This window comes from Oryctolagus cuniculus, chromosome 1 (assembly GCF_964237555.1).
Source record: "Oryctolagus cuniculus chromosome 1, mOryCun1.1, whole genome shotgun sequence".
Taxonomy (NCBI): domain Eukaryota; kingdom Metazoa; phylum Chordata; class Mammalia; order Lagomorpha; family Leporidae; genus Oryctolagus; species Oryctolagus cuniculus.
The window spans coordinates 100,287,373-100,305,434 of NC_091432.1; the positions used below are offsets into that span (position 1 = coordinate 100,287,373).

Genomic DNA, 18,062 nt, shown 5'->3' on the forward strand with positions numbered 1-18,062 from the left:
TGGAATTCAGCCAAGTCCACATGCAGCCTGCATGAGGCTCCTCCTCTTGTACACAGGTTTGTGGTACACTCAGCCAGCCAATCAGAGGACACAGTCCACTTGAAGCCAATGAGAAGAACCTCAGGGTTAAGAATGGCGTACACACAGGTAAATTACCAGTACACAGCGCCGCCGTCTGCTTAATTAGCCCAGCTTGACTCAACATATCACAAGGGACTGTTGTCTACACTTATAATTTGTTTTACCCCTGGGATGGTCAACTTGACTGAATGAAATCGGGTCTCTTCTTACCAGGACACAGACCCAGCCATCTGCTCCAAGTCCCAATGTCTGTTCTTCATTCACAGGAATCTCACTGTGGATTCCAATCTAGCTCTTGCTAAACACACCCGTCCTCTGAGTTCCTCCTCATGAGTTCAATGGACTTTTCCTTTATTTTCCAGTCTTGAGCTACAGATCCCATCCTCCCCCCTTCCCAATCTTCTCCCGTTGCACCCTTGCTGACCTCTGCTAGTCACCTTTCTTTGTCTTTATTCTGAACAAGTCTTTGTCCTCACCTTTATTTTCATGACTAATTAATTATGCACTATCCATCTAGAATGCCTTTAGCAAATGATAGTTGTCTCTTTATCTCCTCTTTTTGAGCACCATTTATCTGCTCCCTTTTAATCAAATCCTGACCCATTCTTGAGTTACTATCAGATAGGACAAAAAGCACAGGAGGAGGGGCTGGTTCTAGCTGGACTGTCTTGGCCAAATATTTAACTCCAGATTTCTCTCTCTCTTTTAGATACAGCCCTCACTCTCCTATGCATTTCTCTCATTACATAAAAAGCTTAAAACTTATCATGCTGCCTTGTTCACTTGTGCCAGTATTTAAAATTCTTCTCTGAATATTAGGCAAGAATCCACAGGCTCATTAAGGGGTATGTCTCCAGTAACATAAATGGCACCCCAGATGGTACCTTTAAGAGGTCTGTCTTCGATAACAATGGGACCCAGTTGAGCACCAGTTGACTGGAGTCAAATGAGTGATCCCAAGTGAATTACTTACTCAAATAGCTGCCCCACAGACCTGCAAGCTAACAAATAGAAATTGTTTTAATCCTTTAAGTTTTAGGATAGTTTGTTGTGTACAACTTTTAAAAAATGGATATAACATGATATTGAAGGTATCTTCTGCCTAAAATCAATGGCCAAGAAAAGTCAGCATTCCTTTATCACATTTAAATCACTGATAACTCTTAGGGAGCTAACAGAGGCTTTAAGACATAATGTGTTCAAGTTCAAGTTCTTCAGGGGAAATCATAACAAAGAAAAATAATAACAGCAGGTGATGTGTATTGAGCTCCTACTACCTCCAGGATTTTGTTTCCTTTTTTATAGATAAGACACTGGAGTCCTTGACCTGGGATGTGAAGTCCTGCCTATGATTCTACAGCCCTTCCTCTCTTAACTGGGCATCTCACTACCTCTGGGTACTGGGAACCTCACTAATAGGCAATGCAAGTGATTGATAGAAGCTTACAATGACTTTGGCCAATTACATACATGGGTGGCAATGGTAATCTAAAATACAATAGAAGAGAGAGCCATTACACAACATTTGAAAGCAAACAAGTTGCCTAAGACAGAAAACAGAAGAATTAAAACTTCCATTTTCTTGCAGGAAAATCTCAAATATTTCTCAAAAAAGCAGCTCCTCTTGCTGAGGGCACCAATTTCTCTCTGTGCTGTTCAGCCCCTCTTTTTCACCTTTTCACTGATTTTTTTCCTCCACTTTTCCTGCTTCCTTGCCTTCTGTACACACCATTTTTCTTTCACAGCTGTCCTTCCTGTACTTGACCATCCTATTACATCTTATTTTGCCTTCCAGGCAGTTAAGCATCCTGATCCTTATGAACCTTCTATTTTAGGTTTCTAGGACTTCTTGCTGAATATCCTCCCAACAACCCTCCCTGCCCCACCTCTCATCCTGTGTTACAGATTCAGTCATCAGTGAAGCCCAGGATGAAATTTTCAGCTACACTGAATCTTGTGAACGTAGATTTGTTGCTTTATTTACAGGCCATCAAGCAATGTTGAATTTTTCCTCCCATGCAGACATTCAAACATATTTTTGTTTCGTATTGCACAGCAACCTCAACACACAGAGAAGCACAAATGGAGAGCATGGGGCAGGAACCGTGTCCAGAGTCAGAGCTTAAACACCAGGCTGATATTCTTTTTTTTTTTTTTTTTTTTTTTTTTTTTTTGCAGGCAGAGTGGACAGTGAGAGAGAGAGAGACAGAGAGAAAGGTCTTCCTTTTGCCGTTGGTTCACCCTCCAATGGCCACCGCAGCTGGTGCGCTGCGGCCGGCACACCTCGCTGATCCAATAGCAGGAGCCAGGTACTTCTCCTGGTATCCCATGGGGTGCAGGGCCCAAGGACTTGGGCCATCCTCCACTGCACTCCCTGGCCACAGCAGAGAGCTGGCCTGGAAGAGGGGCAACCAGGACAGAATCCGGCGCCCCGACCAGGACTAGAACTCGGAGTACGGGCGCCGCAAGGCGGAGGATTAGCCCAGTGAGCCGCGGCACAGGCTGGCTGACATTCTAATAGAGAACAGATCCCTGTATCCATGCCTGTATCCAAGCATGAACCCGAAGCCCCCAGGCAGACTCACCATCTCCCAGAAGTGTTGCCTTTGTTTTCCTGCACTTCCAGGCCCAGATCTCCGACCAGGCTCACCCCCAGAGGAAACCTTCAGGGCAACTACTGTGAGCTCTCAGCCAGGAAGAGGCAGAACAAAGGTGGAAAAAGCCTTGAGGCTCAACGGCCACTTACTATCAGCCTGGTCTCTCCTTTCTCTGCTGTTCCTCAGAAAAGATTATCTGAGAGCCTTTGCCCCTGACATCAGAGCCTTTCTTTGGCTCAGCCCACAGCCAAGACACAGGGAGGGGCAGGAATTAGAAAATGCAATCAGGTATATGGGGGGCGGGGGTTTTCTTTTGAGAAGAGTAAAGTTAAACTGCAGAGGGAAGTGAAGTCTGGTGGAAGGGAATCTCCAGTAAGAAAAAAGGGTAAACTAGAAACAACAGGGGCCAGCACTATGGCACAACTGTGGCGTAGTGGGTAAAGCCGCCGCCTCTAGTGCCAACATCCCATATGGGCACCAGTCGGAGTCCCAGCTGTTCCACTTCCGATCCAGCTTTCTGCTACGGCTTGGGAAAGCAGTAGAAGATGGTCCAAGTCCTTGGGTCCCTGTACCCACGTGGGAGACGGAAAAGAAGCTCCTGGCTCCTGGCTTTGGATTGGCCCTGCTCCGGATGTTGTGGCCATCTGGAGAGTGAACCAGTGGACGGAAGGTCTCTCTCTCTCTCTCTGCCTCTGCCTCTCTGTAACTCTGCCATTCAAATAAATAAATAAATCTTAAAAAAAAAAAAAAAAAAAAAAAGGAAAGAAACAACAGCAACCCTTTAGAACTCAGACAGGTGCCAGCATGGAAGGCACTAGTTAAGCCCATTTAAATTCCTTGAACAGTTGTGACTGAGACTACACACTGCAGGATAAAAGACCACCTTTTCTGTTTTAAAAACTGACCATTGTATCCTTCCTGAATGTTTTTTTTTTTTTTTCACACAACACAAATTCACAACAGAGGGCAAAAATAAGTTATCTAAGTAACAACAAGGACGAGTAATTGCCACACTGGGTCAGATCACACAGAGAGAGGCCCTTTGCCAATAGTCACCCAAAAGAAGGTGTTGCCAAAAGGACTAGAGCTTAAGCTCAATTTCTCTTGTAGTCATTAGCGCTCTTCTGCCTTCATAGGTTATCTGATCTCTTTTTGAATCTATTTATATCCATTTATACCTTTTAGCAGAACCATTTTGAAAATCACCCAGTATCAACTCCATATTTACCAAATGACATTGAGTAACTTGTCATGTGTCTGTCCTTACGAGGCTGTCAGCTCCTTGAGGAGGGACTGTGTCTCATGCATCTTGGCTTGCCCAATACCTAGCAAGGTCCCTGACTTACAGTCCATCCAATATATACTTGCTCAACTTTAGGGATAACGAATGAGTTCTACAAACTTCTTAGGCCATCATTTGTGAAGCAACTCAGTCAACACTTGACAGCAGTGAGAGATATGATTCTGCACACAAACTAAAATCACATGTATAAAAAGTAATTTTTCCATAGGAATAATATTAGAAAACTAATCATAGCTAGCATTTGCACAATGCTTATACTGAGCCAAGCATTGCTACAGATGCTAACTCATTTAATCTTCACAGGAAGCTTTGTGAAGATAGCTATATTAGCTCCCATTTACTGATGAGAAAATTAAAATATTGAGAGGCTGAATTAAATTTAGACTGATTGGATTGAATACCGTCCCTGGCCTTCACTGTCTATGTCAATGATGAAGAAGACTCAGTGCATCATAGGAAAGTGAGTGTGCTGAGCCAGCACGGAAGAGGTGGAGTTTTGTAATGGTGCAGGGCTAAGGCACAAAGACTTCTGAAAACCTCCCAACTCCTTTGTCCCTTGCTAACTCCCTGCATAGCCCACGTCAGCTGTGATCTACAAAATGCACAGGTGGGTGGTCAAGTTGGTAAAGAGGGAACAGTGAGGTGGAAACTATTATCACTACCCCAACACAACAGAAGTCAATAGCAGTAAAAAGACTTGCCCTGAAAGTTTTCCTTTTTCTGTAAAGAAACTCAAAAAGCATCAGCTGTTTGACTTAGGCCTGGCACAATGCACTTTGGATCTGCACAATGCACTTAAAGCAACAGCATATTTAACAGAAAACTGAACTCTGCAGTGCTGATGTTCACTAACAGCCTAGATGGCACAGTCAAGACGGGGGAGCAGGCTGGGCAAGGCTCACTGGATTGACCCACGTCCTGCACTAAATGCACTGGCTGGTGTCACAATTTGGGCTGTACAGTTACTAAGAATATGGAACACATTTTTATAAAAAAGCCTAAAAACACATACTACTCTAACTGCAAATAAGGCACTCATACATGAACTGAGAAGAGCTGACACTTTTATTTATTACAAACCCAGATTCCAGTCTAATTTCAGAAAATACCCATTAATTGTCAAATAATATTTATCGAGCACTTCTGTATGCCAGGCACTGTTCTAGGAAGTTGTAATACATTAATATGGAAAACAGACACAGATCCTCACCTTTCTGGCACTCACAGTCTATCAGGTATTTCCACTTCTGGGTCAAAACCATGACTGTTTCTCACCTGGTTCACTGCAGGAACCCCTGTCTCCCTGCTTCTACTTTGGTTTTTCTTCCATCCATACTTAACACAGCAACAATTCTCAAAGAGGAAAATAGACTGGCTTTTGTTATAGATTTGATTATGAACTGGGCAGCATCCCATCTGTAGAGATCCATTGGCAATGCAGAATAGTGATATATTTATCTATTTTTCTTTTATTCGTCTTATTTTTTTTTTAGAATAGTGGTTTTTGTAAGGCCAGTGGAGCAGGAATAAGGTAATGGCAATACTAAAAAGCAGATTGGTCAGTATCGGGTTACTTTCATTGTAAGAATGAAAGCAGAGGGGACTTCCTTATCATGTAGGTTCAGGTTGAGCAGGTTCATTTTGTTTGGTTGCTATGAGCATCCTGGTTTTTAGGAAAATTGGCCTGTTTGGGGATTTTCCTGCATTTTTGAAGTTTCAGTTTGATTACATGGCACTTAACATAACTAACTCCATTTTGGTTTGGTTTGTTGGAGCCCAGTACAGGAGCCTGGTAAAAAATATTGAAGTCCTATAGATTTTACTTAACATTATCTTTTATAAATGTAAGTTACGGAGGCCAGCACTGTGGTGTAGCAGGTAAAGCTGCCGCCAGCAGAACCGGCATTCCATAAGGGCATTGGTTCAAGTCCCAGCTGCTCCACTTCCTATCCAGCTCCCTGCTAATGTGTCTGGAAAAACAGTGAAAGATGGCCCAAGTGCTTGGGCCCCTGCACCCACGTGGGAGATCTGGATGAATCTCCTGGCTCCTGGCTTTGGCCATTTGGGGAGTGAACAAGCAGATGGAGGATCTCTCTGTCTTCCTCCCTCTCTCCCTCTCTCTGTCTCTGCCTCTCTGTAACTCTGCCTTCCAAATAAATAAATCTTAAATAAATAAATAAAGTATAAGTTACAGCATGTCACTCCCTGTGTCAGTCTCTAGTTACATCATGCTTAGAATACAATTTAAAACTCAGCTGTCTTCAAGGCTGTACAGCACCTGGCCTTCTGCACTGCCTACCACATTTAATTATCCCTTTCCTCTCCACTTAGCACTTGGCCTTCATTCTGTTCCTCTAACAAGCCAGGCTGGTGCCTGCTGGACCTTGCACTTGCTGCTCCCTTCCCTGGGAATGTTCTTTCCTATCTTGTCTCACGGCCATTCCATTGTCTCATTTGGGCCTTAGCTAAAATGTCACATCCTTACAAAGGTCTTCCCTCATCCTCCAAAATAAATTATTCCTACCTCCAACTATAGTCATTTTCTCTCACATTTTTATATCTTTCTATCTTGTTAGTTTTCTTTTAAAATCATCTTTTTCATTTGTTTACATTTTTATTGATTCCCTTATATGCCACTAAAATACAATCCGTAAAATCAAGGACCTTGCCTATCTTTTTTCTTGAATGATGTCTGTTGGTGAACGAATGAAAAAATAAATGAATATGAGTGTGGGAAAATGTCTTCTCTTTGGACCTGGATTTCTTCACTTATAAAACAAAGGAAGCTGTCAGGGATGTCTTCCCCTTTTGTGACTCTAAGCACACTTCTAATGTTTCAAAGGGTGAACCCTCCTATTTAAAATGTGGCTAACAGATCCCTATTTAGCTCTGTCTGTGATTTCAAAGACTCAGCAGTTTGTCTCCCCATTTCATCCTGAGAAGTCCCAGTCTTTCATTTATTCTCTCCTGTCAAACACCCTTCCATTTTCTTGATTTTTCTTTTTGCTTCATCTCTCTGGATCCATTACATAATTTTCTTTTTAAAGATTCATTTATTTTATTTAAAAGTCAGAGTTACACACAGAGAGAAGAAGAGGCAGAGAGAGAGAGAGAAAGAGAGAGAGAGAGAGAGAGAGAGAGAGGTCTTCCATCCGCTGGTTCATTCTCCTGCTGGCCGCAATGGCCAGAGCTGCGCTGATCCAAAGTCAAGAGCCAGGAGCTTCCTCTGGGTCTCCCACGCAGGTACTGGGGCCCAAGGACTTGGGCCATATTCCACTGCTTTCCCAGGCCACAGCAGAGAGCTGGATCAGAAGTGAAGCAGGCAAGACTTGAACTGGCGCCCATATGGGATGCTGGCACTGCGCCACAGCGCCGGCCCTTCATTACATAATTAAAATGAAACAACTACAAGAGAAGAAGGCATGAGTCCGGATTCAAACTGACAATAGCCTCACTGAAGATGAAGATAGTATTTTGTGATACTTATAAAACCTTCACAAAGCAGCCAAATGTGATAGTCTTTTCTCTAAAAATAATTAGTATTTTAAAAGATTTATTTATTTATTTGAAAGGCAGAGTTACAAAGAGAGAGAAACAGACACTGCTCACTTGCCGAATGCCAGCAGCAGTAGGGGCTGAGCCAGGCTGAAGCCAGAAGCCAGGAACTCCATCTGGGTCTCCCCCAACGGTGGCAGGGACCCAAGTACTTAGATCATCTCCCACTGTGTTCCCAGGCACATTAGCAAGGAACTGCAACAGCAGTGCAGGAGCCAGGACTCAAACTGGTGCCCATATGAAATGTCAGCATTGCAGGTGGAGGCTTAAGTCATTGTGCCATAATGCTGGCCCCATGAAGGGGTCTTGCACACTGTAATCACATTGCTCCCTGGGAAGGAAAGGGGGCCTAAAATTAAATGCTGAGCTTAAAGTATGTGACAGCCACTGTGCTCAGTTTTTCTCCATAAATTATCTCATTTAATCCTCACAGAAGTCCAATGCAGTTAAATCTTATTATACTCATTTACAGTCAAAGGAATGGAAACCATGGCAGGAAATAAGCTTGCCAGAGGTTGCAAAGTGGGAAGTGGGAGAGCTAGGCTTCCACCTCGATTCAGACCCCTTTGTTGAGTGGGTATGGTTATTTCCCACAATTATTCAACACTGAACTATTCAACACTTGCCCAGGGACAAAAATCTCCTCCACTGAGTCTCTGAACCTTGTTCTTGCTGGTTGGCCTATCACTAGATTGTCAGCTCCTTAAGTCAAGTGCTAGAATTCCTGACCATGCAGCAGGCAACTAATAGATATTTGTTCAATAACCCAACAAATGAACAAAAGAGAATGAAAAAGGAGATTCTTTTAACTTTTCCCTCTTTTTTATATAAAGATTTATTTATTTATTTATTTGAAAGTCAGGGAAGAGAGAGAGAGATCTTCTATCTGCTGGTTCACTCCCCAAATGGTTGCAAGAGTCGGGGCTGTCCAGGCTGAAGCCAGGAGCCAGAAGCTTCATCCAGGTCTCCCACATGGGTGGCAGAGGCCCAAGCAATTGGGCCATCTTATGCTGCTTTTCCCAAGCAAATTAACAAGAAGCTAGATAGGAAGTGGAGCAGCTGGTACTTGAACTCATGCACATACGGGTACTGGCATCATAATCGCAGCTTACTCCGCTGCCGGCCCCTTCATCCCTCTTACTCATTTTTGTACAGATGTTTAGACATCTTCCACTGACACTTGTAAGGCAAGTTAAGACAAGTTGAGGGTTAGGATTCTACAAACACAGGGAAGCTTCTCAGAGCTGCAGAACTGGCTGTGATGCCTCTTGTAAGGCTATTACCAGCACAACTGCAGGTAGGTAAGAGCATGCAAACTGCCAATCCATAAAGTGTGTGATCCCGACATCTTGAATTTGTTTATTATATTACAGCTATGTGCTAAATTCTGGCCACATCCTCTGTGCCGCTAGCAAACAAGATAGAATAAATGAATATTTATGTATGAATATTAGTGAATCTGTGAATTAGTGTATGCATGAATATTTAGTGTATCCCTCCTTCACTTTCAATGATAAGAATGCAAAGTGTGATTTTCCCTCTTAGGCAATTTAATGCTTACCCTCAGAAGCTGTCCTGCCTGTAGAAGATAAAAAGAGGAGCCTGGGCCATCTAACAAGGTTAAAGGAAAGTGATATTCCTATGGATTCATTCTTAGTCCAGACAGAATGATACTTTCACTTGTATAATGTAATTAAAAGTTATAATAAATGGTACTCATTCATTCACCCTGTTTCATGCAATCTTAAAGATGCTAGGAAACCAAATCATAGCTAGCATTCTGGAATTAGCTTCAATTTAAAAGAATTTTCTGTTGCAATACAAGTTTGAAGAATTCTCCCTCTCCTACTCCAGCCATTTACACTGATCAAATATGCAAGCCAGGAGGAAAGAAAGACAGGTGTCAAAAAACTATTCAGTCTTCGAGTTAGGATACAGAATGCTGAGAACATGCCCTGTGGCTTCCTAGAAGTCAGCACCATGAGTGTGTTGCTCCTGAGCTCCCGGTGGAGACGGTGGAGATGCAGACTTGTGAGCCATTGTCCCCCACAGAATTTGTTCCCTGGGTCAAAGAAAGTTGGATGCTAATGGCAGTTACAGTTCACTGGGTGGAATCACAGTTTGTAGTATATATATTTTTAAAGATTTATTTATTTATTTGAAAGTCAGAGTTACACAGAGAGATGTAGTATATTTTTGAAAAGAGTTCATCTTTGAAATAACTCTTATACAAACATTTCCAGCCTTTCCCATCTTAACTAGCAAGTCTGCCTCACAAAGATCAGTGCTATGCAAACTACTCTTCTCTATATATGTACAAATCATCTGACTCAACAAGCCACTCCACCTCGCCCAAAGATGCTGCAGAATTACATTCCAGAGGGCTCCCCTTTGAACACTTCCTCCTAGCTCTTTGTATTAAATGGAGTCAATGGAATTGTTACTTAGCAGTATTATTTTCATATAGTAGTATCTCATCCAGAAGACGTTGCTAAGTTTTGTCCTTAGATCTAGCTATAATTATAAGCACTCCTAGACTGATTCTATAACAAAATCTGTACCCAGGGTGAAATAATGCTGGCAGGACACATCCTTGTGTCTACTTAGATTATGTAACATGTTTATGAAAGCTTGTCATAGTTATATATTTTTATTATTTACCATCCTTTTAATTTTCAGATTCTAGTATATGCAAATTCTTTCTCAATCACGATAACACATTTTTAATTTATTTTTAAGGATATAAATTTCTTAAGTACAACTTTAGGAATATAGTTATTCTTCCCACCATACCCACCCTCCACCCACACTCCCACCCCTCCTCCTCCTCCCTCTCCCCTTGCTAGTTCCATTCTCCATTAAGATTCATTTTCAATTAACTTGTACACAGAAGACCAACTCTGTACTAAGTAAAGATTTCAACAATTTGCACACACACACACACACATACAAACTGTTTGAGAACTAGTTTTACAGTTAATTCTCATAATTCAACTCATTAAGCACAGAGGTCCTGCATGGGGAGTTAGTACACAGTGACTCCTGTTGTTAATTTAACAACTAACACTCTTATGTATGACGTCAGGGACCACCCGAGGCTCTTGACATGAGCTGTCTAGGCTATGGAAGCCTTTTGAGTCCAGAAACTCCGTCAGTGCAGTAACAAATTTGTGATCATTCTTTATAATGCATTATGCATTATTATGCATCATGAAATCTCACTGAGTCTTAGCAGAAAAGGCCTAAATGAAGCTTTGTTATACAATACAATTGATAATAGGACTTCAGAGGATATCATATACTCTAAATGAACAGATCTCAGTACATCAAGAATAGGTACAGAATAATTGCACTCAACTGGTAAACAAGCAACGCAGTTCTCAAAAATGAGTAGAAACATTGAAGCAAACAAGCAGTAATGCTAGAAGCAGTTTGGAAATGAAAAGAACTGTTTATTGGTATGTGTATGTAGGTGTGGCCTATTTTTTGTATATAATTGCCTTCAGTTTTACAAGTCACCGTCCATTTAGCTTTGAATCACTTTGTTCTTGTTTGTAAGAACGTTTTCTTTTAGGTAAAATAAAGATGTCTGGCTTAGAAAAAGAAATCTAGATTTCTGACCCGTCTCCCACTTTTTCGCTTCGTTTTGTTTCAAATAATTCTGGTACCTCTATTCTCTTCACTGACACTCTCAAATAGAATTCAGTTAAGCCACAGAACTAATGAATTAAGCCATAGCTCTGTCTTGAAAAATAGTACATTTGTGGCACAGAGGCAGCCCATTATGTGTTGGGAGCCAGCTCCACTCCTACAGAGTGGCCATGGGTAGTTATTGTGCTTTGAGTGAAGGAAACCAAAGTTCTTTTGCATTCCCGGCCCTTATCAACTGAACCAGGGATTCGTGCTTGACCTAAAAGCCAAACATGAACAAGAATGCTGCCCAGCCATGTGCTCTACTTTAGAGAATGATTAACCATTTAATCACATCTTTCTTCTTGTCATGTTTTGAAATCATGATGACCAAAGTGACACAGAGGCTGTGTGACATATAGGAAAAGACATTGAGCAGTATCATGAGTAGAAGGCCCTGAGGCTTCTGAATCTTGAAGAAGCAGAAACCATGGGACAGAGAGAAAAGCTGCAAGCAGTAAATCAGCCATGGCAAAGGAAGTCAAAATAGGGAAGCAGAGAAGACAGACTGAGCCACCAGCCTGGTGATCACCAGCCCAGCTGAGTGGCAGCAGAACACTGCTTAATTCTGACCGACAGTCTGGATCCGGGACTGCCTGTGAAGGGATGAGGCTGTTTCCCATGTCTCCTGACTTCCCCAGTGTACCCCTACAACAAAGCATCACCTGCCACTTGTGTGAACCAGTGTATGTTCCTTGTCACCTGAAAGAGCATAACTAAAACATCCAGCCATAAGCAGCATGGAGCAGTTTGCTCAGAAGGGAATGCTTCAGCATTGCGACAGGAAATTTCAAATGTTAACAAAACTGAGTTTGCTTTGCTATTACACATTTTTAGAAGTTTTTCTTTTGTCATTATGAAAATAAAATTGTATTTAATACAGAAAATTTGGGAATCACCCAAAGACTTGAGGAAATAAAATCACTCATAATCCCCACCATCAGAGATGCTGATGTGTGTACATTTATTATTCATGTATTTAAAGCCAGGGAAAACAGGACTGGGGCTTTGCCTGTCTTGGTTTTAGCTAAGCAAGGAAAGCAAGAATGCCTGTTGGCTAAGTGCATTGTGAGAAGACCAGCCAGGAGAATTTGCTTTGTGGTATTTACAAAAACAAACAAAATTCAGGCTGGTGCTGTGGTGCAGTGGGTTAAACCACTGTTCATAGCACTGGCATCCCAAAGGGGTGCTGATTTGAGCCCCAGCTGCTCCACTTCTTATCCAGCTCCTTGCTAGTGTGCCTGAGAGGGCAGTGGAGGATGGCCCAAGTCCTCAGGCCCCTGTCCCCAAATGGGAGACCTGAATGAAGCTCCTGGCTCCTGGCTTCAGCCTGGCCCAGCCCCAGCTGTTGTGGCCATTTGGAGAGAGAATCAGCAGATTAAGATCTCTCTGTCTCTCCCTCTCTCTCATAAGCCTACCTTCCAAATATATATATATATGTGTGTGTGTATATATATATATATATTCATTTTAAAGCTTTTTTTTCTTTCTTTTTTTTTTTTTTGGACAGGCAGAGTAGACAGTGAGAGAGAGAGACAGAGAGAAAGGTCTTCCTTTTGCCGTTGGTTCACCCTCCAATGGCCACCACAGCTGGCGCGCTGCGGCCAGCGCACGGCACTGATCCGAAGCCAGGAGCCAGGTGCTTCTCCTGGTCTCCCATGGGGTGCAGGGCCCAAGCACTTGGGCCATCTTCCACTGCACTTCCTGGCCACAGCAGAGAGCTGGCCTGGAAGAGGGGCAACCGGGACAGAATCCGGTGCCCTGACCGGGACTAGAACCCGGTGTGCTGGTGCCGCAGGTGGAGGATTAGCCTATTGAGCCACGGTGCCGGCCTAAAGCTTTTCTTAAAAATAAAAATAAAATGAAACCCAAAGCCCTTGTGCTAAGATTGCAAGTCCCTTACCAACATCGGTTCAGGTGAGTGGAGAGAGAGGGAAAATCAGGAGGCTGTCTTTAGAGAAGTGGGCTTCAGCCATACCACCAGAAGAACTGAGGTATGTCCCCACAGCCTGGGGAAAGGAAGACCAGTGTCCAACGCTGGCCTGAGAAGGCTGAGTTTGAGAGACTGGGGTTAGGCAAGCGGCCTCCCCTGCAGAGTCCAGCGCATAGCTTGCGGGCAGCCAGTTCTCACTTGCAGGGTTCCTCATGGTGTGTGTTTCCCAGAGACAAGGAGAGGCTGAGGAGGCATGGGGTTCACACCCACAAGAGCTGGCTCTAGGGCTGAAGAGACCTACTAGAAAGAGGGTGTGAGTGAACCGCTGGGTTCCCAGCAGAAAGCAGGGAGAAGACACCACCCGCATCCAAAGGGCTACAGAAGGACATCGCAGATTCAACAACTGTTCCCTCTGCCCAAAAAACATTCCAGCCAAGCAAGAGTTCTTCAGTACTTGCATCCCATGCACATTCTTGCCTCTGCTCCCACCCATCCTCCACTGCAACCCTGGAAGGAGCAGAGCCTGCCATCACAGGCGTGGAGAGGGAGCAACGTACAGGGAAAAGGAGGATCGAATCCCTCCTTGCTGTTACAGGCATCTTGTTGAGCAAGTGGCAGCTGTGCAAGACCAAGTGGCTGCTTCCTCTGAGTAAGTTGGAATTAATCTGGGACCAGACATTTTAATTATCCTGTTGAATTGAGACTGTGTCTTATGTCTTAAAAGGACCCGGGACTTTTATTCCCTTTGTGTAAGCAGAAAAGTCAGGGGATCGCCCTTCTTTTTACCTGGTGGAGTATAAAGAGGTCGCAGGAGACAAAACCAAAGGTGTTTTTGCATTATACTCCCATTCTATAATTCCTGCTTGCACAATACACTGGTTACACATACACACATTGTTTAAAAAAATGCTCTTACACCATACATTCTGTTGTACAGCCCTGGTTTCCCACTTAGCATTGTAGCATGAATGCTGTGCTACACTAATATTCTACCCTTGCATCTCTACATTATGATAGACTTAGGTGTGACTCCTATCCCTTCTGCTGGATTGGAGTTGTTTCTAATTTTTCAGTCATAATATTGAAATAAGAGTGGGAATAAGAGAGGGAAGAGATGTACAATTTGGGACATGCTCAATTGGACTTGCCTCAAATGGTAGAGTTAGAAACATACCAGGGGATTCCAATTCAATCCCATCAAGGTGGCATGTACCAATGCCATCTCACTAGTCCCAGTGATCAATTTCTGTTCACAATTGATCATAATGAAAGGACTAAGAGTCAAAGGGATCACATAAACAAGACTAGTGTCTGCTAATACTAACTGATAGAATAAAAAAGGGAGAGAAAGATCCAACATGGGAAGTGGGATACACAGCAGACTCATAGAATAGCAGATGTCCTAAACAGCACTCTGGCCTCAGAATCAGCCCTTAAGGCATGCGGATCCGGCTGAAAAGCCCATGAGAGTATTTCAGGCATGGAAAGCCAAGACACTCTGGCAAAAAAAAAAAAAAAAAAAAAAAACAAACACCCTAAATGAAAGATCTCTGGGAGTGAGATCCCAGTGGAAAGAACAGGTCATCAAAGAAGGAGGTACCTTTCTCTGAAGGGAGGAGAGAACTTCCACTTTGACTATGACCTTGTCCAAATATGATCAGAGTCGGCGAACTCAAAAGGCTTCCATATCCTTGGCAACTCATGACAAGAGCCTAGGGTGATTACTGATGCCATAAACAAGAGTGTCAATTTGTTAAGTCAACAACAGGAGTCACTGTGCTCTTACTCCTCATGTAGGATCTCTGTCCTTAATGTGCTGTACATTGTGATTTAATGCTATAACTAGTACTCGAACAGTATTTTTCACTTTGTGTTTCTGTGTGGGTGCAAACTGTTGAAATCTTTACTTAGTATATACTAAATTGATCTTCTGTATATAAAGAGAATTGAAAATGAATCTTGATGTGAATGGAAGGGGAGAGGGAGCGGGGGTGGGAGGGAAGTTATGGGGGGGAAGCCATTGTAATCCATAAGCTGTACTTTGGAAATTATATTCATTAAATAAAAGTTAAAAAATACTTCAGAACTAGCATTGTACATATTTCTGATTAATTTTCCTGAAATGCATTTTTGAAGCCAAAGGACAAATATGCTTTAATGATTTATGAGATACATCACCAGGTTACTCTGGGGAAAGGTTGTATGAAGTTTTTCTCTGTATGAAGACTTATTTTCCCGTGTCCTTACCAATATTAGTTATGACAATTCTTAATCTTTGTTAATTCGACAGCCAAAAAAGAAAGAGTTGGGGTTTTTTTGGTGGGCATTCCTATGATTATTAGAGAGTTTGTACATTATTTCCTGTGTTTATTGGACATGTATAGCTTTCATGACTTAACTGCTCAACACCTTTGCTTATAATTTTAACCCAGGTATCACTGAAAATATTGGGTCTATGAAGTTCAAAGAGGCAAAATCATGGCAGAACTGGCAACTCTTGGCATCTGTTTCAGTGTAGCTCACAGGCTGGTCTACATAGCAATAGCTGGAGATTGAGCTTGGCCATGATCGCCTGTCACAGATGCCTGCTGAATGCATCTTCAGTATGCCTGATTTTCTTTGTTGGTTGCTTCTTCTTGCTCATGCCTCTGTTCAGATTGCAGGGCTAACTGCAAACAAAGGTGTCATGTAGCCCAACTATACAGACAATAGTGTCATAGACACTCCCTATCATTATCTTCATCCTCTCCCAGTCTCAGACTGGCGTGGGAGCATAAAATCACTGTCTGGGCTGACGTGTGTGAGTGCTGGGCCTGGATGGGGAGAATGATCAGTGGCGAGTTCTAATCTCTTTATAACTTTATGACTTATTGGTCAACCGACTTCCATGTGTCTCATTTTCTTCATCTGTAAAACTCAAGTCTTCAACCATCCCCCTGCTTACTTATTTGGACTTGTTTCCCATCACTCCCTCATCTATTTCGTAGGTGCCAATCATTCCAAACTCTCTGCCATGCTCTCTGGGCCATTTTGCATGTTTCTCTTTTGTCTGAGATGCACTTTTTATACCTTCTTTGTCTCATTAACTCAGTGCTGGCACTTAAATGAAGGGCTGTAGAATAATTTTCTGAGTGGAAAAAAAGATGAATCCTATTCAGTCATGATAAGCAATGAAATTTGTAAAGATGATATAAAGACACTAGGGAACGGAGGACTGATTCATGGAAAATATCTACAAAGTCGCTGTGAAAAAACACAGGGCATGATAGATCATCTAATAGAAAAACCGAGACTTTTGCTTTAAAATTATAAGGAATGAGAATAATAGCAGCTAAGGGCTGGGAAATTAGTCATGAAGATGGGCCTTAAAAGACAGTTATTACTAGACCTACCGAAGCATAAGCTCCATTAGGCCAGAATCTGAATCTGTCATTGTTCATCATTAAATGATACTCATTGCCCAGGATATGAGCAAACAACTTGGAAAGTAGATAGGATATGTGCGTCGGCCACCACTGGTACAGAGAGTAATCTGAGAGAAGAGGGTAAAGTAAGTGATGACTCAGTTTCATCTGATTTTTGTTTTGTTTTGTTTTATAGGGTCATATGAAGTTTTTGTTAGGCTTGCATCAAAGGAACTGTCCAGATTTACTCATGAATGTCAACCATTATCTATTAATATTCACATTACTGTCCTGTGTCCGTTCAGCTATAAGAACCCCGGAAGCACTGAACTACTCTCACTTCTTTAGTAGACATGCAGGAGAAGACACAAATCGTCTGGAGGCTTCTTGTGTGTTTATGTAGGAACAGAACTTGGAGGGGGAAACTAGGGATTCTTTCTTTTTATTTATTTGAAAGTCAGAGTGACACACACACACACACACACACACACTGGGGGTGGGGGAGAGGGAGGGAGAGGGAGAGGGAGAGAGAGATCTTCATCTGCTGCTTTACTCTTCAAACGCCTACAGCAGTCAGAACTAAGGAGGCCAAAGCCAGGAGCCAGGAGCCAGGAACAACATCCAGGACTCCCATGTGGGTTGCAGGGACTCAAACACTCTAGCCATCATCTGCTGCCTCCCAGCTCATTATGTGAAGCTGGATCAGAAGCGGAGGTGGGACTTGATCTCTGGTCTGATATGGGATGTGGGTGCCCCAAGCAGGAGCTTAACCCAATGTGACACAATTCCTGCCCCAAAGTAAAAATTTACTCTTGTGGCCTCTTGCCAGTCATTCATACAGAGGGCTAAGGCACTCTGTGACTGATTGATTATTCTACAATGCTAAGGATTCAAATGAAAGCCAGAGATAGGGAGAAAAATCTTTCAACATATGATATTGTGCTTCTGTTCTATTCAATATTTATAGAACTTTTAAAAAGCAAAAACAGTCTATCTAAATCTCACCCTCTATGCACAAGTTTGTTAAAAATTAGTGAACATTTAAGCAGCTGTTACTGAAGGTGAACAGATCGCTGGGAGCAGGGTGGGGAAGAAGTCAGGTGGGTCAGAATGCTAGGGCAAGCCAGCAGTTACCAACAGGAAACAAACATCAGACTTTTCTTTAGGACTTTAGTTTCCACTATTGGCACAAATGGTCCAACTACTCATTCAAGTTCAGTAAGTGTGTTCTATACAGTTGGTTCAATGGAAGTGTTAACAATCCATATTGAAAGTCATTCTCCCCTTTCCACCTTCCACACATCTACATCCAACCACCCTGCAAGGCCCCCATCTTTACAAATACTTTCCTAATAATGTCAATTTCTATCCATCTTTCTCTCATTCCAAAGCCAATTTCACTACTGCCTTGCCACACATCAGGCACTTAGTCATGCATCTTTAACAGTATTCAAATTTTCATGTCCTGTCCTCCCAAATAGATTATAAACGTCTGGGTC

At 42.6% G+C, this 18,062-nt stretch overlaps 1 protein-coding gene across 4 annotated transcripts in view; it reads right to left on the reverse strand.

The window, feature by feature from the left end:
* EXPH5 (exophilin 5) overlaps positions 1–18,062 on the reverse strand; it is a 116,046-nt gene that overhangs the window by 52,008 nt on the left and 45,976 nt on the right. The window lies entirely within an intron of this gene.